Here is a 27,125-nt window from a genome sequence, read left to right as displayed (position 1 = left end):
TTTGTTTACGAGGATTGATTTCAAACATCCCCAGGCTCAAGCATAACAGCAGGGAAATAGGTCTTTCTATTCCGTAAGCGCATAATATCACAGATTCTTAGCGCTGTATCCCATCTATCCCTTTAAAAAAACATAATATCACGCGACATATACAACAATATGCAAGCATTATCATTATACCATCAATTCCACGTAAATAATTATTTAAAGATATCGGATATTAATTTCATCCAATAAAAAGAGGTCTCGGCAGAAAACCGATTCAATCAAGAATACTAATATTATAATCGAGAAGGATTAGGCAGTCCATTTAACACGTCACGGCAGATTATCCTAAAATAAAAACAGTACCTAATAATAAGGTAAACAGTCAAATTTGAGGACGTAATTACTAAGCGCACCGGAACGACGATAAATAAACGAACGAGCGCTAATAAGACGAGACCGCTGCTGAACTGAATAGGAACATAGGGGCAAGCCTTTTTGGGCAACACTTTGCCACAAATTTTAAAGATTTAGTTTGGCAAGAAGCGATATAACCAAAAATGTTAAAACATTTTAAATATGATGGAACTTTTATATAAAAAAGTGAAGCTGAAAAAATGGGTTATGTAGATAGAAATCTACTCGTCTAAATTATTAAACTATATTCAAGTCTTTTCATAATTGAGATTCAAATTTCACTCTGAGATTTATTTTTCAAAACCGCGTCAAAATAAAGCTTCCCTAGTACTTTTTCTTTGCACGATCTTATTTTGGTTACGTCTTCTGTCGAAGATTAGCGCTCAAATTGCAATGTATCTCTCTCCTGATCCAGTCGTATCATATCACATACGCGTTGTACATTAGTTCACTTACGGAGGTTGCGTAGCCAAAATAATCTTCTTTTGTCGACGCTTCTGGAAGTATGCAGCCTTTCTGCGTTTGAGATAATATATCATTATTTAAATTTAATGAATAATCACAAATACCTATCATCACGTTGGTTATTTATCAAAACTAGGAATCATTCAATGCTTCCAACGTGGTGAACAAAAATTTTCAAGATTATTTATCGAATTAACCACTAAAACGATCTGAAATCGCTATCAAGGGATGCAATACAAAAAGTTCGAAATGTTCCCCTAACTGCGTACAGTAAGTAGTTCAATCTCTTTAGAGACAACGAATAAGTATAGCTATACTCACGAAGTCCTACGTACTGTTATGCATCTGTTATAATAATTAATTAACGGTAATTACCTAGCTATCTCTAGGTAATTATCTGCTAATTTCAGCGTTTGTTATCGACATCGAATTGACATTCGTCGTCGGAGCATATATCGATTGATATTGTGGTAAACTCTACCATGCTATCGGCACGGTCGTACTATGGTTCATTCCTCTTTTTTTTTTTCTTTTTTTAAATAAATAGCAGGTAACACAATTATTGGAATTGGCTTAAAGTCTCTGGTAAACTGTTTAGTAGTACCTACCACTGTATGATGTATAGAAACATTATATACCTACATTATATTATGTATTTATTAATTTATCTGAACCTTTAGCTTAACCTATTGGGTGCATTTTTCGATAGAGACTGCGTGTGGTCTGGGTGTTTTTGTATGCATGCGAATTCGGGAAATATGGAAAATATATACATGCACACACATGTGATATATTTATGAAAATTAATTTCATCTAAGTAGGTAACAATTTAATATTACGACAGATCACTTACCATGCCTGCAAAATCTGATAACTTTTGCTTGTGATAAGTAAAATTTTATTAAATAGGGATAAAATTGGAAAAATAAAATGGGAAAAAAACTCAAATGAAGAGGACAAATAATTTACGCGATATGTAATGAATTAATGCGCCTATGGATGGATATGTACATTGTACATGCCGAAGTACATGTCAGGTTAGATACTGAAAATTAACGACGATGACGGACAATGACTTCATAAGTATATTATATTATTACCTGTAATATTCAGCTGCAATTTTCATGGTAATTAATAAAATTATGGCGATATTAATACATGAGTAATGTGATTACTGCCGTCCATGAACTTTGCCACATTGGCAAGCGGTCGGTTGCGACCCGTTCGACGCAGACATATTACCTGTCGGGACTGGACCGCGGACTCTCGGCTAGCAACAAGTTACTTTATTTTACCTGCTCTTTCTCTGGACGGGAGCTTCTCAAACATAACTACATAAATAACACATAAAAATAACCGCGTTTACGTACAGTCCCCAATAAATTTCGCCCAACTTTGGAAGTCTAAATATAGATTAATAATTATAGAATAATATAAATTTAAAATTCACTAGGTATCTAATAGAAACGTATCTACTTTCGACGTTTAAAATAAGGATATATTATTCATAAGTAGTCATAACTGGGTGTTCAGAACCATTGCATCTCATCGACAGATCACTTGGAATGTCGCATTATTAATTACTTATTGTTAATCAACAACTCTAACAAAGTAATTTCCCTCCCGTGGGGTTAGTTGGGTAAGTCATGCGCTCAGTGACGTCCCTAGATAAAATGCCGCCCCTGGCAGCGCCAAAATGCCGCTCCATTTATTATACAGTATTTTTTATCATCCGTGCGCGTGTCGTTACTGGTCACCAAGGACGTCGAAGGGCAAGGGAAGTAAACTAGACATCGCAAACCCGATAAAAAAATTCTCTTAAACCTTTTATTTTAATTAATACAATTTGTTTCCAACCAGTGATCAGATTTTTTTAATGGAAAGGTATTTTCGTTATTACTAAGTTTAGGTAACTATATATAGATACCAAATGATTCTCCTCGATTTGCCGCACTTCAAGTAACTGCCGCCCCCCAAGCGATGCTCAATCTGCCCACCCCCACGGGACGTCACTGCGTGCGATGCATTGGATGGTAAATTAGGAATAAAATCAAACAATACAAATTTGGAGAGTAGGCTTCGTGATAGTGAGAAAATTTTCGCCTGCCGCACTGTCACGTTTCTTGACCAAAGTATCAGTGGAAGTGCATATTGTTAGAATTAGCAGAGACAAAATAAAAATACAGTACCTACTTAGTAGATAATGTATTTACACAAAGGTTGAGATTATAAATATTACAGAATGGCATTTGAGCGGTACGTTGTCTAAGATTACTGACGTTGGAGATTTATGTTATTTTTCCGAAGTCGTCAGAAATCGACCGATTTTTATTGGCTACCTTTTTCGAAAAACGCATTCGACGAAATATTTTGCATAATTAGGTAATCGCAATTTAGATGTATTCTTACTAAAGTAGGTACTAAACGAGAAAATAAAAGTCGGACATTGTTGATTGAAATGTCTGAATATTTTAATTGTAAAATCTGAGTTTTTAATGACTTCACATGCCTAAAAGTAACATATTATTATGTAGATACTATATAATTTGTGTTTACTAGCTTACTTAAATAATATAGGTAAGTAATTAGTTTAAGGCGGCCTGAATAATGTCTTCAAAAGTGACCTTCCAGGCTTCCACTGTGCCTAAAGCGCAAAGTGTTCAGCCTGTGTGTGCTTCCCGTGATCACATATGCGTGTGAAACATGGACCGCGAAAGTACAAAAAGAGGAATGAGTGGATAAGGAAGCAGACAAAGGTTTGCGATGTAATAGAGTTTATTAAAAGCCTTGTATGGAGATGGGCTGGACATGTAGCTCGAAGAAGAGACAATCGATGGACAAATCTAGTCATTCAAGAAGTACAAAACGTCTGCAAGGTAAACCTAGAGGCCGCTGGATCGATGAAATGATAAAGTTCTGCGAAAGTACATGACAACGCAACGCACAGGACCGAGAGAAGTAGAAGCAGCTTGAAGAGGCCTTCATCCAGCAGTGGATAGATTCAGGCTGATGATGATGAAGTAGTTTAAAAGTAAAGAAGATAGTTTCGCCTCTATTATAAGGATGCATTATGAGTAAAACTACCTATATGTAGATTTTTTTAAATGTTGAGAAGCGTAATGAAAATGGATTGCCGAGGATTCGACGCTAGCGCAGTTTCTTGATGACTCACTGGGGTACGTTGCCTCTCAACAGAATTTCTTCACCACCACTCCAGCCAGGCTGCGAAAATCATTTTTAATATCATTTTTTACCACGCGCTCTACATTCTACAATATGAAGATTAATAATCCACTCATTAGGCGATCAGCTTTTTCAGATTATAAATAAGTGTGTTAGTAACAGGTTATCATAATTTATATGTCATTAGCATTAGATAGATCTCTTAATAAACTCTATTTATATTTTAAATATGAACACTTAAAAGTATTATGTACAGTAGCAGATTGATGCCATGTATTATTATTTTAACTAGTTAACTGCACCTTTTACGTAACGCAGGTAGGGAAGTTTTAGATCAAACAACTAATTTAACTTTTATTAGAAATTACAGAATTCTATAGCCATGTATGTTATTATCTTCTTCTATGTAATACAATAATAATAGAGCATTGCAAGCAAATTAACGTTAACTTATTAGTCTAAAATGGACAGTTCATGAGATTGCATTAGTGCCATTAGTAGAAAATGTTTTAAATTGGAGAAGTAATAACAAGATTATCGCGATAAAATCTATTTTTTAGAATGCCATTATAATGAATTGTCATGAAAATGTATGATCAATTGCGATGTAATTTGTGTTATGTGTGACATCCCCAGATCACCCTTATACGTCATTCTTGGTTACATACCTACTATTAGCACACTATGAACACGTAAAAGGTAGAAAAGGTATTTTATCGATGCCTTGGCATATTATTTTTCAATCGAGGCTAAGAGGAGCGAGAGTGAAAAAATAGAGGGTTATTTCACCGAAGATATAGTAGATGTAGTAAATATACAGATGGAGTGTTTATATACATACATGCTACGAAACGACTGGAAATTAATGTTAAGCTAATCCAAGAGTTGTAAACGCTAAGAACGTTGTAATACGTCACCGTGCTATTTTTACTACCGGTTGATTCATTGCAACACTATGCCAGACAATGCAATTGGCATACTAAAACTAGCCTCGTCTCCAATCGATCTACACTCCATGCTTCACCGAAGATAAAAACAAGTTTAACATTGAATAAAGTGCTTTTCACCCATCCATGTGTAAATTTAGATACGTAGTGTCGGTAAAATCACCGTATAAACTGAATAATATGTAAATAAATCAATAGGTACTAAAATATTTTTTTTCTCAAAATGGCGAGTGTGATCCAAAAATGTTACATGTGGTAGAGTATTATAAGACACTCTAAATCAGAGGGGACAGAATCGAAATTCAATAAAGAAATATTTATGAAGATGTCGATGTGACTTAAAAAATGCATTGACCAGTCTAGTGTGAAAAGGTCACATTGCAATCCCCCCACCACTCGACTTCGAAGAAGAGTTGAAAATCCCTGAAGTCCGCCGCAAAACTCGTATTCACCACAAAATAATAAAACCAAGAGAAAAGAACAAGAATGTGACGATGGCATACCGAAATGCGAACGAGAGAAGGAGACGGGTACTGTTCTGTCGTTGGAATGACCGTGTGAGTTACATGTTACAACGGTGGTCCCCGCCGGCTCCGGTATTACACGGTAAATTTACATGACGAGATTCGGCGTTGGAACAATTTGGATTGTAAAAGTCGTAAGGTAAGGCAAAACAAAATAATCAAATTAGTACTCCCGTGGATATAACGTGTAAACAACGCGTGTGTGAATGCACTTATACGTTATACCTCATATGCAATCAATAGGTAACGTAGTACAACGACAAACCAAAGATACCTTTTACATATGTAACTACAAGCAACAGCATGAAAATGCGCTTTTACCTGAGCATTCGCACATCCGACACATTTGTTTAAGTAATTTTGTGATAAATTAAGTATGTATACTAGTTACGTATTACAGATTTAAATTCTTATTCTAATATTATATTCTTCGTGCGTCTTTTGGGTTTATATTATTATAAATTAGACTTTTCATTTTTTGGAAGTTCTACCTTGAATATAATACAATACATATATACACTAGGTCGATTGCAATGCCGGACAGAATATTCAATCCTGGAATCTTAGGATTAGTAGAAACAAGAATCTTTATTCATTGTTTTTCAATTATTTATAATATCGAAGTCGGTTATATAAAAAATCATTTTGTAGTCAATTTTTTATAGCATGTCACTTGTCCAAACTGTGGAGGAAGCGACAATGGTATTAGTGTTCGTGAGGTGACAAGCTATATTGCGGGTCCTATAATGAGTTAAAATTTTTACATACCAACACGTACTGAGAAAAATAACCAATATTATTAAGATCACCAACCAGCCTTGTAAAATCTCAAAAAGTTAACTTTTTTCCCATAATTCTATCTACAATTTTTTCAGCTTTATGTAATTTATGTTGCTTTTATTTTACGAAAATATTACACCAGTGGCGCGTTTAGTGACATAGAAACCCGACGCACTGATTGATTTAGAGGCCACATATGATAAAAAAAATTGGTGTGTGTACTTATGTACCCGCGTTAGAAGTTATACTTCTTTGGCGTAACAAAACAAATAATTATTGTATTGGAGCAAAACTCATCTTTGCCATACAGCGGTTATAATCGATTCAGAAGTGTCAATGATGAATTAATAAAAGATCAAATTTTATTGGCATGTTATTATGATTATATTCATTTCGGTATCAAAGGTATATTATCGATATAGGTACCGTCAGCAATAATATTATGTATGCGAATAAATAATATTATTGCAGAATGTACCTAATTTGGAAGAAAAAAATGTCAAAACCTGTATATGAAAAATTTAGCAAACCGCTATTTCGACCATCTTTGCTGATGACAGTACAACTATTTTCGTTGGGTAACAATAATAATTTATTACAAATCAAAAGTAAAACATAGCTTATTTAATGGTTTAACTGAAACGTGATATTGGCTTTTGTGATGAAACATAATAATTATTGTCTTCAATTATTATAAACCGCTAATAAATAAATTGACAGGGATATACGACAAATATTATCCTAAGCTGCAAAAATATGTATTTTTGTATATTAAGTATCTAAATATTGTAAATTTACAACATACCATTGTTTGAATTATTTACCACTTCAACATTAACAAAATTTATTTATTGATATAGAATTTTACTCATAAATAATGCTTGCATAAATATAGCCTCAAAACTTGATACACAATCTTAACAATGAAAAATAAATATACACTACAATATAAATAAAGTTTTATGAATATAAATTAACAGTGTAATAATAAATTGTGTTGCAACCTCCGTCACACGTCAAATGCGTTACATCGGCGCGCGCAACTTTGTCACACGCCAAAAATACACTCTGATCTGTTTTCCCAAACGCGCCTAAAGAAGTATAACGTTTGCTATGCTTTGAGTAATATTTTATACCAAATTTGTGTGAAATACGTATCTTTTTTTAAATTTATCTATAATTTAACGGCTTGTTACTGACGACTGGTGTTAATTATTCGTCCTTTTAAATTTGATGACGTGTCGGCACGTCATTTGCGTCAAATAAACGCATCAGTGATACTACCAATATTGAATGCACGTCTTGTTTATGTGACACACTCTAATGCATGTAATGATATATGCGTAACTATTGAAAATAACACAATATTCATTAACACGTGTACACCTTTATCCCATAATTCTCCACACTCCGTTAAAAATCGTTAAATAATACAAAAAAAACTTTGGAGGCCATATGCTCCACTTAGTAGCGAACGTGGTAATTTAGTTTTTACGTGATACTTTCAATATTTTCGATACCTACCTATTAATAAATTTTCTTCAGAAAATATTTTGTAATTTTTATTTATAAATTGTAGAATTAGCTTTTAAAATGTGCTTTTAAGATAGCAGCAGCAAAGGCTGCGAAGCCACTTCAGTCAGTTCCGACCCCATACAAGACGAGCAGTGGTAGACCCGAAACATCTGACGGCAAGTCAAGTTTTGAAGTTAGTCGCACGGTAAACGCCACTTGGTTGGGACGCGTCGTGAGCGCGCTCTGTGGTAGCGCTAACATCTGCTTGTGTATGAAATCCTAACAAAAAGTCTTCGCGTTTTGTATTGTTTCTCTAACGAAAAAGTTATTTGATGAATTATAATAGGTAATCCTTACAAAATGACCGCGTCATAACCTTAAAAACGTGTACAAAAGTGCAGTGAAAACGATTTCAAACGTCTGTTGTTGAATAGTGGTTACTTCGTGTTGTGTAAAAGTTTTGACATCGCCGCGTATATTAAAGGTAAGAAGGAGAAGGAATGATGTGTAAAGCTTTGCGACGTACGTCCTCGCACGGAAGCCACCCTGGACGTAATTCCAGAATCCTAACCCCAAGTTGAATGATTCGATGCCTTTGTGTCTTGTTTTGTTCCAGGATCTCTACCTGGAATATCCACTTCAACCGCCTCGGAGGTGAACGCATCAGTTTTCATATTATTTGAATGGTGTTCCTAATGAACAAACAAACATTACACTTTTTACCTGGCAGCATTATTTATAGCCCATTGTTCCGTTTCCGACAGTTTTAACTGATAATTCCTTCGACGCGTTTAGAAGAATGAAAAGGTATACAGAAAAGTTCAAAGTTCATTGTATTTTGCAGATATTTCCATACAAAACAATCGCTTATCGGATAACAATCGATAACGCACAACTTAACGACAGTTGATACCTATCTCATATTCAAAATAACCATTATTGATGCAACATCAAAAAAAAAACTGGCACAGTTTGCAAACTATACGCACATTTCAATGAAAGAATGTTTTGAAATCATTCTTTCTTTTTAAATAAGTACTTAGCTTATATAGTCAAGAATTATGTTTATTAGTAAACAAATGAAACAAAGCAATTTATCATAAATAAAACGTCAGTTTATCTTTGTTTGATTTTGAGGCAGCCCGCATTGAATGCGGAATAAAGTTTGTTTATTATGGCCCCAAAAATACATCGCTGTTATCAGTCTGAAGAATAGTGGCACCAGCCCACCGAAGGCAGAGCAGTGAGCACTCACCATGTTAAGTTAAACTACTGTTCATTCATTTGTGTCTGGCTGAGGATGATTCGTTGTTGTTAAGAGCTAACATCGCGCGGCTAGAGAAAGAGAATGAAGACCACTTCACGATTTGGTTATTATTATACCCGACGTCAGGTTAAGTAACACATCAATAAACGTCCATTCAGCTATCGGATTTTTTCATATATTTATCCCTAAGCATGGTAAATTAATTCGAATAGTTGAAACATTTTGGATAATATATATTTAAATTCATTATTTCTTAAGTACTGTACATAATTTACTATTTAGATAATAATTCAATCAAAATAACAGATTTACTAGGTACGTGATCAAACAAAAGAAAAATACAGAAACTCATCAGTAATAATTAATGACACGCTTATTCAAATACGTACCTACATAGGTATTATGTTATATTTTTAATATGTAGGTAGGTATGTGAATCATTCATAGAATGATAATGAATCAAATACATAATATTATAATTCATTCCGATGAATCTATATTAGATTACCTAAGTATTTAAGTTATTTCTTATAATTGATCGCAATATTAATCCAGTGATGTTTATTTGTTTACACAGATATCAATATTATTTTTTTACAATACCTACCTAGCTATCCACAATAATTATTGTTTACATTTAAAAGTGATCTGAAGAAGAAAAAAGGTCATTAAACCAATACATTTTGGTGGACATTATTCAGCACAGCGTTCACAATAAATACCAAATTACTACACAGGTACTTAATTTCAGAGCTAAAAATCAACCTATACATTTTTTCATTTTCATTTCATTCGGGGGAACATTTTTTCCATAATATTGAAAAATCAAAACCACAGCGTATCAAGAAACAGGATGTGAATTTTTTTGATGTTACTGTTCCAGACCACTACCAAAACCCGAATTGTAATCTTCAAACGTGAATAATGAACCAGAAGAGAGCGATTAATGCTCAACAAGACAATCAATAGAACAATAAATTACTTTTGATTCGCTTCGCACAGATCCTGCATTGTTCAACTTTCTTAAATTAATCGTCAAGCATGATATAAATCGCTTAAACATGGACCACACAAGAAACGAATTGGACAAGAACCGATCTATTGTTTAAGTTGCATCCAAAAATATATCAAGTACCTGTCTATACTTATATATTATTTTTGCAATATAAACAAATGTCCTCGTAGGTATTTGATTTGTCTCCAATAAATTTTATTACGTAAATATTTATAAAATTGACAACAGTTTCAATATAACGACCAGATACAACGTACTCATTAGTTATTGTTATTAGTATAGACTAGTAGACATAATATGAAAACATGAAACTACGCGATTGTATCGTCTTTCGTCTTTGCGTTTCGGTGTTATGACTATAATTTATGTTGTTTGGGCAAAATATGATACCAAGTACCTAGTGGCAGCTGCAATTTCGTTTTGACAGAAAGCGTCAGCTATCACGACACAAGTAAAATTATATAGGTACTTAAAAGTATTCTGTTTAAAATGTCATGGGTATTATTAGAATAATTACAAACATTGGCCAGACTTTACATTGAAGATCTAAGTAGTAGTTGTACAGAGAAAACATCGTAATGTAATGCTTCGAATATAAGTAATTATGTGGTTTCAAGGAAAAGGGTGTCCGCCATACACGTGAAATTGAGATGTATATCATGTGATAATTTAAATACTTAAGTATATTATATGCCACCACTCATCACAATATTTTTTCTCGATTAGATAGTAAGAAAGCAGAGAAGAATTAATTACTGATCCATTTCCCTATTCCTTAATAAACATTAAAATAAATGGTAGTTAGTATACATAACTCAATGTCATATTGTTCTGGCTTACCTCCCTTTTCATTGACACGTCAAATTACGCATAACTATGAAAGACTGAATGTTATGTAGGTACATACCTACCGTAATCCATAAGAGATGAGGATGACAATTTTATTATAATATTATCAATAATGCCTAGGTATGCAACCGACAACCAGTCAGAGTTATGTAAGCAACTGATGAACGAAAGGTGTCGGTTGTACTCGTAAGTACCTACCTGTACATTACCTGGTCTGTTATCTGCAAGTTATACCCGGCTGGGGTCTTATTGAAGATTCAACTCTGCAGTCATATTATCATTATCGGCGAGGTGAGGCTATGGTTATAATGATCAGGGTATTCAATTACTCATATAAGAAAATCTAGATGATGGACAAAAGAGTGTATAGGTCTATTGCAAAATGTTATATACGACCAAAATAGCATGATGTAATAATAACATGTTATGTAAATAAAATGTTGGCAACAATTCTGCAACCCATTGATTAAAAATAACGTTAAAAGAAGAAAATATTAACTCTTGGTATTGTAATTTTTTTTTTAGATTTCAACAACTTTATTCTGTCATGCTCACAATTATCTGATTAACCACTATATTTTACATTAAAATAGTCCACTATACTTATCGCTATATTAGACAATATCCCGTATACTTAGACAGTCCTGTCGGGGTGGGGCAATATTAAACCCCTAATTTAACGAACAATTACAAATTCCAAGTTTTATAGTGCTCAGCATAAAACCAGTCAATTAGTAAATAAGCAACTTAATGATGGATAGACAAAATAGATAATAATGGAGGTAAGTACGCATTTAACAGGAAAGGCTTTGCCAAATATTTCTGCATATTATCTACCCAGTTAATTATGCCATCAATCGACTGCTACCTGCATAAATGCACGCGCATACAAAGTAACAAGGTTTTTCATAACAATAATAACTTAACATTATACCTAAGTATTACATACTTGGCGAAATTGCAGAAAATTGAAATTGAAGGGGAGAAAACAATAATAAAATCGCGTATTGACAAAATATTCGGGATACAATCTCATTTAGAATTTATGATCATTATAGCCAATTAAATGAGTTATGATTTATCAATATTATGGTAGGTAAGTATTTAAATTTAAAAAATATATAATCGAAGATACAAGACAATGGGCGGTGAACTTTCCGTGAATCATCTATTTGTAAACGAATGGAATGTGCTGACACATTTCTATGATCGTATAAGGAAATTTAAATACCTACTGAAGTTATTTCAATTCAGATTTTCTATTGCGGTTTTCATAAATATTTCATGAATAATAAATTATTACGACTTTCCAACATATTTGAACGTTAATAAATTTATAGGTACTATTTCTTACGATCGTTGTACGTAGATATATACACGACATTTCGTTATTTACGGTTAAATACCTACTAGGATCATTACATAATAATTAACTAATAATATTAAACAGAATATGCGGGTATTACCGATGACACTAGAACTATTAGTAAACAGTACGTCCTTATCAGTGCGTGTGTAAGTAAACTTACATTTTTCTCCTGAAAATATAAGTACGTACATACATACAATTTTGATTATTGCTGGAGACAAACAAAACATCAAGTAGCTCGATTCCAAAACGGGATAAATAAATATTAGGGAAGTAGGTAGACACTCATGAAAGTTACAATTAATATTCGGGGAGTGATAGGTACATAGTGATTGAAATATCTAAGTATCATTAAATTTAGAATTACAGGAATAGACAATAAGTTTCAGACGCCTAACTACCTCGGAAATTGTCATTTCACCATAATTATAATTATTATTCAAGGTACCTAGTATAAATTTGAAAGCGTCAATACGTACGTCCTATATACCTACATATTTATTGATAGTTATTTTTATTTTAGTTAATAAAAGTATTACTATTTTTTTACTTGGTATGTAAGTATAACTAAATTACTAAGTAAAAGCATGTGATATTTTAATAGTACCTACTTAATGAAACCATAAATTGTCATACAATAATTTATAATAATTATATTATGTACATAAGTAAGTAATATTTCGTGATATTGACACGATACTTAGCAAGTTATTAATTATTGTACATATTCTAAAAAATACAAAAAAATCAATGTATTTAAGTAATATGATAAAAGTAATCATTTAATGACAAAAAATGTCAACCGATTAATTAAAAAATGCGATATGCATAATATGATTTGCCCAACCTTCCCTTTACAGTGCTAATAAATTTCGTCTGTTCCGGTGATGTCACCTTGATTTACGGGATTGTAGGTAAAAGGGGAATGCTTATTTAAGATTTAATCATAATTATTTCTTATTTGATCTTGTCTATAAAGTGATCAAAAAGGCATCAAAACATAATTATAAAGTTAATGAAATCTCACGGATATCGATCAATTATAAATTAAGTACTGGATAATGCGATAGGTATATTATATTACGTTGATTATATTGATGATTCTGAGAATAGTCGAAATATGAAGATGACTAACTGAAATATTTGCAATTTATTGGGCAAGGTAACCCAATGTGACATTACAGCAAAACGGTAGTGTTAACATAAGTAGCTGGGTATAATAATTATATTTTTCAAAAAAAATAACCAACAATCCATACACATGATATTATTATAATGGCTATTAGGCAGGATCTTCTGGTCACCCGCCACCACAATCGGGTCCGGTATTTGGGACCGGGGATAAGATTTCTCAGATCCATCACCCGGGTGTCGAAAGTGCGAAGCGCTGTCGATGCGCCCCAAATGGGGGGCCGCGGGGGCCGAGGCGGGGGTGGGGCCTCTCCAGACCGGTCGAGGAACAAAGGCCGGTCGGAGAGACGGGCGCTGGGCGACAGAGGGCCGGTAAAACGACCGCAGGGGTGCGCGGCGGCGAATCCGACAATCAATTTGTTATTCGTCCTCAGACAATGGTGAAAAGTCTATTTTGGTCCCTAGTTACATGTTGCTAAAAGTTGCATAGTCACGGGGTGACAGAAAATGGATGATGCAAACACGCTCGAATCGTCAGTCAGCTTATTTATTTTTAGAATTTACTGATATGCAAGAAACCTGAGTGTACTTCTACCCGAGATTTCGTAGTGGAAAAATTCAATTACGGTACCTAATTCCGCAATTCCCAAGCAGTTCGTTCGTTGATAATATCACAATTTTGTGATTATCAATTATTATTTTCTTGTAATAAAAGCCAAAATTTAATAGTTGATTAACTTACTTATTGCAATAAACTAAAGAAAGTAATGGAAGTTGAAAAGTACATAAGTTTGAGGAATAATAAAAAAAAACTTTAGTGGTGCTTCTTAACCAGTAAGGACTACCCGTTCGCAAAACATTGGCGATGGTAATGTATTTATGTTCCGTGGTCGCTATCGCCGATACTGTTTAAATCGCACATGTTGTGTTGTATCGCCTTGTCTTGTACAGAGCCCCTCTTACTCTTTCTTATTTCCTGCCCATCCGATCGAACCCTAAATGTGCATGTTGTTAATTTACTTATGTTGATTCAAGAATGTTCGTTTATTTTTTAAATAGTATAACTATGAGTATCCAAAGTACAAATTTCACTCGAATCGGCGACGAGTTATTCTGGGTTCCGCAAGAATGCGCGAACAGGGTTTTTGCGGCCGCGGGGGTTGGGTGTGATGGAACATAAAAATCATCGGAGAGCGAACTTTCGCTCTCCGACCGATCGAAATCATTGACCACAGGTTGCGTTCGATTTTGAACCATGCCAAAGAACGCGAATATTCCCGGCAGCTTTAATTGGGTAATAATAATGTATGATTTTGCAAACACAATAACTGTATGCGTTTAATGAAATGGTACAAATACATTATAATCAAATTAAACACATAAAAAATGCATAACAGATTACATGTAATTATGTTTAGACATTAGCCATACAGTTAATTCCTCTAATTCATGAGAAGTGAAGGCTACGATGAAGACATCACATCAACACCATAAAAAAGATAAAACGCTCCTCATATTTTTTTATAATGAGGCCGTCTGATAACGAGATACTAATACTAGCTTTGTCACTCACATTAGAAAATGCACACACGGCATCCACATTCTCTACAGTGCCGTATCTTAATTTAATTCAAAATTAATGCGACGATTGCCGTTGCCCGAACACATGTTATTATGGTTACTATAATGACGTGTATGAATGCAAAAAATTGTACCAAGAGTATAGTCAAAATCTAATGGGCTTTTAATAGACCGTAGATTTTAAGCCTCTATAAATTGTAACACACTGTAAAATCGGGTAAAATCTAGGTTGGACGAGCAACATGAGGCAGGGTCGGATTTACCAACAGGTACGCACCCTGAATGCGCGCAGGAGTACGTAAGATTACAATAATTCCACCTAACTAGTAAAAATAGTTGGCAAATTTTGAACAATCATTACAATATTAATTATCAACATACAATATACAACAATAATTATCAAATTCGAGGTATTAAATTATATGGTGACCCAAAAGTGCTGCAAATAGGAGCCCGATCGTAGATCCGTTCCAGACAAAGAGTTTGCCGGGAGGCGAGTGAGATAACCCGATACGACAGGAGCTAAAAGTGGGGCCACACCGTCAACAAGTCGCGCGACAACTCGTTAAATTTTACGATAATTATCATAATTGCTTAAGAAATTTTACGATAATTATCATGCTTATCGTAAAATTTAACGAGTTGTCGCGCGACTTGTTTTCGGTGTGGCCCCGCTTTAAGTGTCTGCGATAGCAACCGTAGTCAATAATAATTTAGCACGAGTTTATAATCCACTTAGAGTTTATATTGCATAAATACGGGAAAAATGTTATCTACACACCTTACATATTATTATTCTGTGGCGTCTACAGTGTAGTTCGATGGCATTGCTATATCTGACATACTTAATACATAATTTAACTAACATTGTTATTAACACATTACCGTACCCCGTGTTTATGTAATATATTATTAATTGTTGACGCCTCCATGGTGACAAAGTAATGTACTATTTAAGGTAAATTTGTCACTATCGAAAGGCACTTTTTAGAAGAACGACGATGAGATGAAGTAAAACCATTCAACATCGTCGTCACATAATATGCGAATAGGTGAATATGCAAAAAAAAAACATAATGATAAATGATTTTGAGTCGGGTAACGGTAAAAACTGAAATACAAGCCTGTACCATACATATTTACTCCATTTAGCTGATAACGTTACATGAGTCTTCCATTGACGTCTTTTGATAAGGTACACCTGTAGACCATGATAATAACATGATGCATTTAATGTATGTTTAAGATCACACTTTTACTCATATTTCAAGACGGAATTAATATACGGCGGTGAAAATTCTATAGTTAAATTGTAATCGAAGTATGTGTCAGAGTATCAAGTAACATTGTCATATTATTATATATTACAAACATAATATAAAGTCTTGATAAACTAAATAGTCTTATATTGCATTCATAAAATTTTAGCATGTAGGTATAAACATACTTTCACTTTGGCTTACCACGTAATGCATAATATATAGGTACATAACATACCTAATCGAAAAATTGATATATGCCTGGAAAATATGTAGGAAAGCATTTCCTATAAAGTCGTTCTCATCATGCGAACCAATTTTTAAACAGCTTTGTTCCAAAATTGAGAATTAAGACATTTTATGTTTTATAATATCGTATCTGTACAGGCCAATTTTATTGTCGTAACCCTAAAAAAATATCAAATTATTCAGGAAGTGAAAAAAAACTGTGGGCATTGAATTTACTTATTATTTTATATATATATTATTTTATTACTGTTACAAATAGAATGGCTTACTCTGTAGGTACCTACCCTGTGGCTTACGTCTATAGAGGGTTACAGCATTTGGCTAGAATAATTTTTGTCAAGTTACAAATGGCTTAAAAATTGTTTTGAATTATTTTAGTATGAAATATTTTTTTGGGATTTATGAAACTGGGCCAGTTCGAGTAAGGGTATGCAATAAGTCCATTACCATCAAAATGTCACTTTGATGAGAAGTGAGGGTTACGGCAATTGGCTTATTAGTACAGTGACGATAATATTAAATTTTATAAGTGGATGTGTTATCCCAGGGTTTTTTCAAATTATTCTTTTGTGACCAGTCTTACCACTATTTATATTAGGTAAAACTTTTTATTATCGTTAGCAATTGACCTTTTGGAGACCTGTATTTGTCGTACTTATCTCGTGGTTATCGCATTCAATAATCCGCTTAACACCCACAGTGAAATAAAAAAATTACAAAAAGTCATCATTTATAGGAAAATATTTCTTCCGCATTATTTTATCCGCAATACTAGTTGTGCTTGATTGATTATACGATTGACAGCCCATAGTAGGTAAGTACTATTGGAATCAAGTTGTATATTTTCATAGAAAATAAATAACTATGACTTGGTTAAGGTCTGAGAAGGATGGGGCACGAGTAATAGTACCCACATTGTGTAAATGAGTATCACAGGTCGGTGTACTCCAATAACAAAATAATAGGCACAATATTGAGACAGGCTCAATTCGGAAAGGTCTCATTAAATTGGATCGGACCAACAAAAGTATTTCGTTTCTAAAAACGCCATTGAATTTTCGAGTTCCAGTTGCCACCAGCCACGGCCGAGCGCAACGTTCACCGGATATTAAACAAAATTGGAGTACTTAATAGCTTCACTGGGACCTCGTAACGATTCAGCGATATGACACTTTTGTCTCTCCTGCGCAATTGGCTAGGAAACTAAATAACAAAAGTCACGTTTTATATGAGATTCTTCGAAAACTAGATCACTTTTGTTATTAATCAAAAGCTGTGATACATAAGTAATGCATTAATCCAACGACGGCCAATAAATTGAAAGTTACATTCAAAATTCCTTGACTTAAAAATATAATGACTTTGGTATGTGTACTTGAATAATTCTTATTATAAAGTATTTTAAAATAAATTTACGTACTTAGATTGACAGAGACTAAGTATCACATAATTATAATATGTAGATAGGAACATCAAAGTTCATTATAAATCTAAGTGAGTCAGTCAAAAGCATTTACAAATATTGACTTAGGTAGTTGGTCAAACATGACTTTTACATTGAAAAGTTTCTTAGAAATAGTGACGATTTTTCCATAGTATGTATTTATTTTTGGTCTATCAAGCAATGGCGTCAAGGAATTCGACAAAGGTATAATAGTTCACTTTATTTTAAAAACTAATACCTACCATTAAATTACACTATGCCCATATTGAAATTAGAGTTCTCACTCAGCTTTTCGATTTATCGTAGAGTATAAATTTGTAATGCGGATTTTTCAAATTATTACTTTGAACCCAGCGTCTGATATAAATAGCTAGGCATTTTATTTTATTTCTAACACTACCCACCACGTACCTATTATTTAATTAAGTGTGTTATTTAATAGTGTTTTTTTTTATTTTCTATCATACTTAGTAGGTACCTATCGATAATCCACAATAATTGTGGATATTTATTGTGATAATTATTATGTGTATTATAGTCATCCCTCGGTGTCTATATAATACATAATATCCTTTAATGGTATATTTAAATTTTAAAGCATCCAACTCAAGACGGTTTAGTTTAGTACAATACACCAACGAATAAACATAGCGTTGGCAATTTTAGCGTTTTTCTTCCCAAATCCTTTTTCATCCGTCCAAAGAAAAGTCACATTAAATCTAAGTTTTTTTAAATGTAAAAACACAATGTTTTCAAAGTGTTCTCACGTAATAAGATTTTTTGCAGAGTTTTACATACTGCATAATTTTGTTTAGATGGTCCATATTATGATTTCACACCTTACCTCGTATGCCACATTTTTGTCGATACATTGAAAAATACTGCGTGAGCAGTGTGCGTCAAAATGTATCCTTTGCATGTTGTGATAATAAAACAATGAGCATAATTAAATGGCTGAAGATTATTATTGAAAGAAACGTTATACCTATTATAAATAATTACTGATAGATCGAACCGGATTAATAGAAAAAAGCTGCAGCTGTGCATTAACACCATTTAACGTAAGTACAAGTAAGTAGGTACTCCATTGCGGCTAAGATAATCGCTACGTTGTATGCAAACGCAAAGCAATATCGGATAGCATTATCGAGATTGCTTACAAACAAATAAGTCCGCGATATAAGGTGAAATTCAGTTATAACAGGCGGCTACTGGTCCCCCGAATGGGACCGCATTCCGCTACCGCCAAGCTACTGTTGCAATAACTTTAAATTATTGTCCAGATTACACCGCGATTCATTATAGATAGACACAGAAATTTACCAGCTAGCTCTATTCGGACTTCAGATGATATTCAAACTAAATGAGGCATTAGTCAAATGAAGCGTTAAAAGTGCATAAATCATTTTTTTTATAATAATATATTCTACGTAGTGTAATCACTAATCAGTTATCACTAATCATATGTACATTTATTTATGAATCATGACTTGGAAAATATGAATAATATATCAATAAGTTAGTATCTCCGCAGATAAATGAAAATGTTAATTCTTTTCAATGCTTTCAGTCAGCGGCGATTTTCTCTGACACAAATGTTGCAACCGATTTGTCAGAAAAATCTAAAAGGGGACCTCTAAATGGTTCAAATTTGTCATAAAGTTGTACTAAAATCTAAGATATGCATATTTCAAAATGAGTGCCTCAAAATCAGCCAATATTGTCGGCTAAACCATAGTAAGTATTTGCTTTCTAATCGTATGATGATAATTTAATTTTAATAGATCGACAGAACGGTTAAATTAATGAGCTAGTCCTATCGACGGGTGTGTGCCTACTATTACATGTATTTTATTTGGCGGTAATTACGCGTGTCGGCAGCTACCTAGTTACAATTGTATTTAGTCAATCAAGTAAATTGAGGAATATCAACATGAAATACGTTCTCTTGTCATGTTTATCGCAAAATAAGAAAAATACTAGCTGCTGTCGATCAAAGTCATCTATATGCACTATAGTCAAATGTATATCAGTTTTATTTTATGTGTAGTCGATCGATCGGTCAGATCGAAGAGTCCACGTGTGCGGTGGGGTCACACGTGGTGTGGTACCCGTGGGAGTAACAGGCACGAACACAATGTTTATGCGTGACCGGGGTATTAACATACATTGATAACGATATCGAATGGGAATGTTTGCCTCAATGAACGAAAAAAATTCCCTGCCGCTCGGTCAGGAATTGTATATAAAAAAGGTTTACCTGTAGCAGTCAAGCCGATAACTCCATTTGGGCTGCGGTTAGCGTGGTAATGGCCTTATAGAGTTCGCAATAGAACAATGACTTGAATCGACGCAGTTAAACAATCAAACCTATCAAATTGGCCGGCGATACGCGAATGGGAAATGAAGCAAAAATGTTTTTTGCTGCTGATACACAAAAAAGAGTATGATTGCCCGTTTATGAGACCAATATAGACTTCACTGCCCGGCAAGATCACCAATAATTTTACAATATGACCATTATATATAAACTTAATATAAAACAAACCGTGTACCTAGGTGGGTACCCAAATATTCATAATTAATTATATTGAAAATAGAGGACTTCGAAGAAAACGTGTCATTTATTTGAGATACATTTCAAGACAATGATTTCCCAAATTTGATATACCTAAGTATATTTGATAATAATAGTTAGCTAATAATGAAATTGTTAAACATAAATAAAAACATCGTGGTAAGTGCCTGAAGAATTTTGAAAGATTTAACAATATGGACGTGTAACGTAAGTACATTCTCGTTAATCCTTTTGTCATGTTTGTTATGAATTAATGGCATATTTTCTATTACAATCGAATTGGAACATCACTGTCTTCAAATAAACTTCGTATCAATAAATAAATTTCACATTTTTTAATTTTTACAAATTCTTTTAAAAGTTCTCAATGTTCTTCTGCCATATGACATATTTTCCGTCATATGCATTCGAATAAAGTACACGTAACAGACTACCATGATCTACATTCTACACTACTTCATTATTAGTGTACACTATACTATTATAATGAAATCACCCAACTACCTATATACCTATTACTGCAATACCTATTACTGCAATACCTATTACTGCAATACCTATTACTGCAATACCTAAATGACACATCATCTATTCCAATGCATTCAGAACCAAACCACAATAAGCAAACATCCATTGTTTTAAAAAACTATAATGTTTCTAAACCAAAAGAGATAAATGTTTATGCCTATTTATTTCTCAGACAAATTTTAAACCGAAATGATTCATGAAGTTAGATATTATTTTCGCGAGCACAATATAATTCACAGCCAGTTTTCGTCGTGACCCCAGCAACTAACTCCACGGGCCGAAATTATTATAAATTTATGACATCACCGTCGAGCAGACTTGCTCCACTCCGGAGGCTGGACCTGTTACCATCGTGAGAAGCACTTTCGTCTGAGCACATACACCAAGCAAATTGTTGTGAAAAGATACCAGCCATTAGACAAGAATTGTCAGTAGACAGGTCATGACTATAATGAATTATGATTGTGATGACCCTGTTTAGTAGACTGTATTAAAATCCCTTTTTAATCACGAAATTGTTTTGATTGAATATACTTGGTTCGTTTGTTTACACTCTATAATAATTATAATTTACGGTGTGTTAAACGAATCATACCATGTAACATTTTAATAATTTTAAAGATACTGAATTGACAACGCCAAATCCATTGGACAGGTTACGTGTACACATTTTACTAAAATTGTCCCCTTTTCTATTGGCAATTAATAGTTATAAACCACACGTATGACTATTGCAAGAAATCAATTGGTATTATTATTTATTATTAAGTATAGACTATTATACATATAACTGCCGTGTTTTGCATAGTAATATATAATTTACAAAGATATTTGTAAATTTTATGAAATGTCTGCCGTGTTTTGAAGCCATGATTTTGTCTCGAAGTAAACACGTCTAAAGTGGATTGTAAATGGTACACTTAGAAAGTTAATGGTGATTTTTTAAAATCTTCTTTATAAAGACAGTGACAGTATGTAAATACAATCTACGTTGTTTGATTACTTGCAACCGATTGAACGACAAGATGCAGTGACGTCCCCCCGTGGGGGTAGGCAGATTGAGCATCGCTTGGGGGCGGCAGTTACTTGAAGGGCGGCAAATCGAGGAGAATCATTTGCAATATATAGAAATAGGTACCTAGTAATAACAAAAATAATATCTTTAACTTAAAAAAATCAGCTCACTGGTTTTGTCGGGTTCGCGATATCTGGTTTACTTCCGTTGCCCTTCGACGTCCTTGGTGACCAGAAACAACACGTGCAGATTTGTGAATAATTAGTCTGATATTTTGTTAGTAATGTATCCATACAACACATGTCTTAGAATTGGACTTATTAAAGGATGATAAAAAATTTGTATAATAAAATGAGGCGGCTTTTTGTCGCTGCCTAGGGGCGGCATTTTATCCAAGGACGTCACTGACAAGATGATATCCTGAGCAAGACGAATAGACACCGATACATTTTTCGGGTATTTAATAAAAAAATATTTATGTACATGCCTAATACTAAAAAATGTAACATTATGATCTTAGAAATGACGTTGACAAAAATATAGTAAACACGATACATATTAGTATTACTTTAATGTTAATGATTGCCGACCAACATAAGAGAGAGAAAAACGCAACCTATTAAAATTATTCCAAAATGTATGTGTCATTCAGACATGTGATATTTAAGACGTTTGTTGTCATTCTAAATAATATGCTATTCGCGTGTCTTGAATGCTAATTGTCTTTTGAACGTGTTTAGTCAGTTTGCGTGCAAACAATCAATGATGAATAGTGGTGAAAGGAAAATATTTGAGGTTTTCCTCTGCCCGCTACCCGGTAAATAACATCAAGACTGCATATAATCGCGAATAAAATCACGACTAATCTAGAAATTGCACATACGCTAATAAAAAACAACCATTGTCAAGATTACAATATAATATTCAATTTCACATACAACGCATGAATACGATATTGTATATTCAATTGATTGAAGTGTCAAATTTTCTCGTTTAGCAAAAGCTCCTTGATTTTGAAGAAATTCTCCGTTATATTTATATTACATAGAATATTTAATTTTTTATTTACTACATAGGTAAGTACTTAATTATGATAATATAATGTAAATAATATAATCATTTGACAGTACAAATAATAATCGAATGAAGCTGCCTACGTGTGTGTGAATGCCGAATGGGTACCGCTAATCAGAGGAACAACACTTAAAAACAGTTCAGTTCAATGGTGTATTTATCCATGAATGGGTTATGTTTGTGGTCAGTTTTCCACGCGGCGAGCGTCCCTGAAAAGGACGCCGGTGTTACTCCAACCGAGACGTCATTCATTATACAGCATCCGCTGACGCTAGGATGGATGGACTAGCGTCTGACCAGCGTTACTAATTCGGCATTTTTCTTGCCAGATTAGCATTTTTGAATATCCAACGAACTTGCTAAGTATATTATTATGTGCGCATCTCGTAATTTAACAATAAAATAATTATTAATGTAACATACGATATTAAATATAGGCGGTGACCAAATTTTTTGCATACATTTTTTTTATTTGAATAAGTAACTTTTTTGATAGTTTTCTATTATCATCAACAGGCGAATCTATCAACTACTTGTTGAACGCCTTCAAGATTATTGCACTCGTGATGGTTCTGCGCATTGCGTTACCACGTACTTCGAGAGAATTTAACGATTTTATTTATATTGTCAGGTTAGATTTTTTAATTTTGAGAAGTTCTAGTATCTTTCTATGTCAATTATTAGTTTATTTTCGTATAGTATATTTTTATCGACGACAGTTGGCAACACTGCGTGTGACTCCGTTCGAACTAGTTGGCGAGACGTCCGATTTCGTCACATGAAAATGGCGGCGAGGGGCCCGCTCGCTCGCGAAAAAACCTCCATTTATCTTCGTCGAGGCTAATACACGCTACCGCACCGCGGCCGTCTTGGCCCGGCCGGGACCGTTATGGCGCAGTTGGCCGGCGGCGTCGAAGCCTCCGACCAGCCGCCGACCCGGCTACCGAAGCGGGTAACCCCGACTCGCCGGGTAAGCGCGGCCGCTGCCTCTGCCTAGGCCTCCATCGCAGCAGACGGACAACCTTTTTAACTATTCCGATGACGCAATTCGTTGGCACAGTATCACAAGCCCTTCTATACAAACGAACTAGTTTCAACACCATTTTTTTGTATCGAAATTTACTATTACCTATCCACCTACCAGTATGCTAGATTTTCGTTAACTAACGAATGTACAGAATAGTTATATTAAATTTATCAGTTTGTATTGACTAACAGGATAATTCATAGAATTACAATACATCGTTACGATATACATACACGAACACAGAAAGAATTATTAAATCAAATAGTTAATGCAGTATGTTATTAATAGTTGACATTAAATTACTACAAAAACAATTGCCATCCATAGGTAAGCAAGTCAATGAAAAATAAAAAAGGACAGGCAATATAAGAAAAAATACAATGTTTTACGGATAATGGTATGTAGTTTTGGAGCAAATTCTTTTAAAAGAAGCAAGAGAACAAAACAATTTTACCGGTTTAGATTTTAGTTGAGTTATTTTTATAGCAAAGTTATTTATGTTAAATCTATTTTAAAAGTATTGCCAATACTGTATGGTGAGGTGTATGGTGGGTAGTGAATACAGTTTATCACAGTCTATCAAAAGTTTATCAAAAAATCAGTGTAGGTACATATAAACTTTTACTTTTTAACTTCGAAGTAATGTATTTTATTAGGTATATTGTGGTTGATTGGGGGCTTTGTTCTAATGTAATTTACGTACGAATCGAAAATTATTATAAAAGTTTTACATGCAAAAGATGCCATCCATAGACGTAAATTACACGTGGATTGTACCATATGACACCCTTAAGGAAACACGCGTCTGACCACATCCGTATACGAACTACGTCTTGGTGGTAAGTTTTTTTGGGCACGCATGCCATGTGTGCATGGCCTATGCTAATGCCCGCCTCCCTCAACTAACTACTGCAACGGCTACGCGAGATCGTGAGCAAATGAAAATTGTGCGTTTCGTCTCGAATGGACCGCGGGGCTTTTCACGTGAATACTGGCCCCCGTACTTCGTATAGCTCACTTCGCTCCCATCGTTCACGTGGTGTTTTGTTTACCTGCGTTTTTCTAATGTTATGGTCAGGTGTGCAGGTTTAGTCAATGGGCCACTCGACACAACGATCATTTTGAAGTGATGGTACGCACGGAGATTATTTGACATCTTTTCAAATATAAAAGTGGCAATTGAACATCGAATAAGACAAGTACACTCGTTAACATTTCGGTAAGTTAAAAATGTAAATTAATTAAACCTATTAACACACCCTCAATAGCACGACACAAATTTGGCTAGCTCACTTGTTAGTGCACGTACCATAGGGTGGTTATTTAATGTTTATAGTTTTTTTTGGAAATGTATACAATGTGAATTAAAGTCTTAAAGAAAATATTAAAATCTGTTTATTTATTTATTTTGTTATAACACGGTTTTTATCATTTAAAACATTTCAGGGTTTATACATCTAATTTTTAACTTTATATAAAAAGGATTATTTATTTAGGAACTTATTTTTTAATATTCAATTGATAATTTTTACTTATTTAGTTATTAACTGGCACGCCATAAAGGAGCGTGGGTTTTATACTATATTCCTAGAGGAGCCGAATCGAACTCAACTATCCTATCAGAAGAGCGAAATCGAACTGATCTTAGACTAATATACTTTTGAATTGACGCACTCGATCTCGGGAGAGGCCTTATTTTTTTAAAGCCTGTCCCCCTTCAGAGGCACCACCTAATTAGCAGTGCGATCGCGCGTATTATTCCTTAACATTTAATTTGTTATAAACTCTTATTCTAATCTATAAACAATTAGGTAAAATTATTTAAAGCATAATTACGGAAGAAAGCTATGTAGAAAGTTAAGTATTTAAGAAGTTATTTCAATTTCCAAATTATAAAAACATATCTCCCGCCGAAAATTGTCTCTTTGTTTAGAATCGGTGTGAGCGGTGCACACACACTATCAAAATAGTCCCGATTCACGCATATCGAGTGATTGACAGAATACGCAGTGCAGTGCGTGTATTATTTTAAATTTACAGATTTTATTTAAACACGTTATTTATTTTAAATTATAAAATGCAGCTACTGAATTTAATTATACAAAACAAAACTACTGAGTTTAATAGTAACCCTCTTCGGTAATTTTGCTATACATATTATTATATTTTAATGAATGCTTATATTTATTTATCGTAGTTCTCATTCTCTCCGGCATTCATCTCCTTTATAGTATATCAATTTTACATCTTCCTCACATACGAGTATACATAATTATTAATAAGATATTTCTTTATTTAAAACTTACGTGCTATGTACATACCATATTATTTGAAAACATAATTAAACAATTTAAATATTTACTTAATCTATTGACTCCATTCGTCACCTCGCATACTTGTTTCAATTTACCAAATTCTTCCCACCTAGTGTACACCAGTGCATACACAGGGCGAGGACTTAAACTGAAATAGAAAGATAGATTGACGATTTTCCAAGGGATTTTAGTTACGAGTTTTATAAAGCCGCCGGGGTAAAGATTAGGTGACAATGTTTGGGCCATCAAATATATATTATATTATCATAGATATTTAAACGGTATTTTATGTTGGTGTTAATTCGCCCCTAATTTTTGATGCACAAACGTCGATCCCAATCTCACGGCCACGTACTTTGTCCTTTGGACGATCGTCAATACATGTTAAGGTACATACATTTACATTTTATTTGTTATACGATTCCAACTTTAAAGTAACTTAAAAGACTTGTATTAGCCTACAATCCTGATAGGTTATTGGTGAATCTGGTTATATGTTTTTGTTAAGCCGGTTATTTTACCAATTAAAGAGCGGGTGTAGGGATCGACAAAACAAAATGTCCCCCCTTTCAGCGATTTGTACGTTCACCCTGATTTCTCGGCCATAT

The 27,125-nt window shown here is 33.8% G+C and overlaps 2 protein-coding genes across 3 annotated transcripts in view; one reads left to right on the top strand and one right to left on the bottom strand.

Annotated features, from left to right (window-relative positions):
• Positions 1-27,125, bottom strand: part of spg (dedicator of cytokinesis spg) — a 158,776-nt gene that overhangs the window by 62,436 nt on the left and 69,215 nt on the right. The gene's annotated exons all lie outside the window — the stretch shown is intronic.
• The window catches only part of Inx3 (innexin 3), a 52,470-nt gene continuing 33,357 nt past the window's right edge, over positions 8,013-27,125 (top strand). Inside the window, exon 1 of the mRNA XM_085952439.1 lies at positions 8,013-8,300. The gene's annotated coding sequence lies outside the window, so the exon portion shown is untranslated. The remainder of the gene's footprint in view (positions 8,301-27,125) is intronic.

Source organism: Rhyacophila brunnea, unplaced genomic scaffold, assembly GCF_057557595.1.
Source record: "Rhyacophila brunnea isolate RB1 unplaced genomic scaffold, BYU_Rbru_1.0 scaffold_3, whole genome shotgun sequence".
Taxonomy (NCBI): domain Eukaryota; kingdom Metazoa; phylum Arthropoda; class Insecta; order Trichoptera; family Rhyacophilidae; genus Rhyacophila; species Rhyacophila brunnea.
Note: the sequence above shows the minus strand (reverse complement) of the source record. Positions and strands in the feature narration are given on the sequence as shown.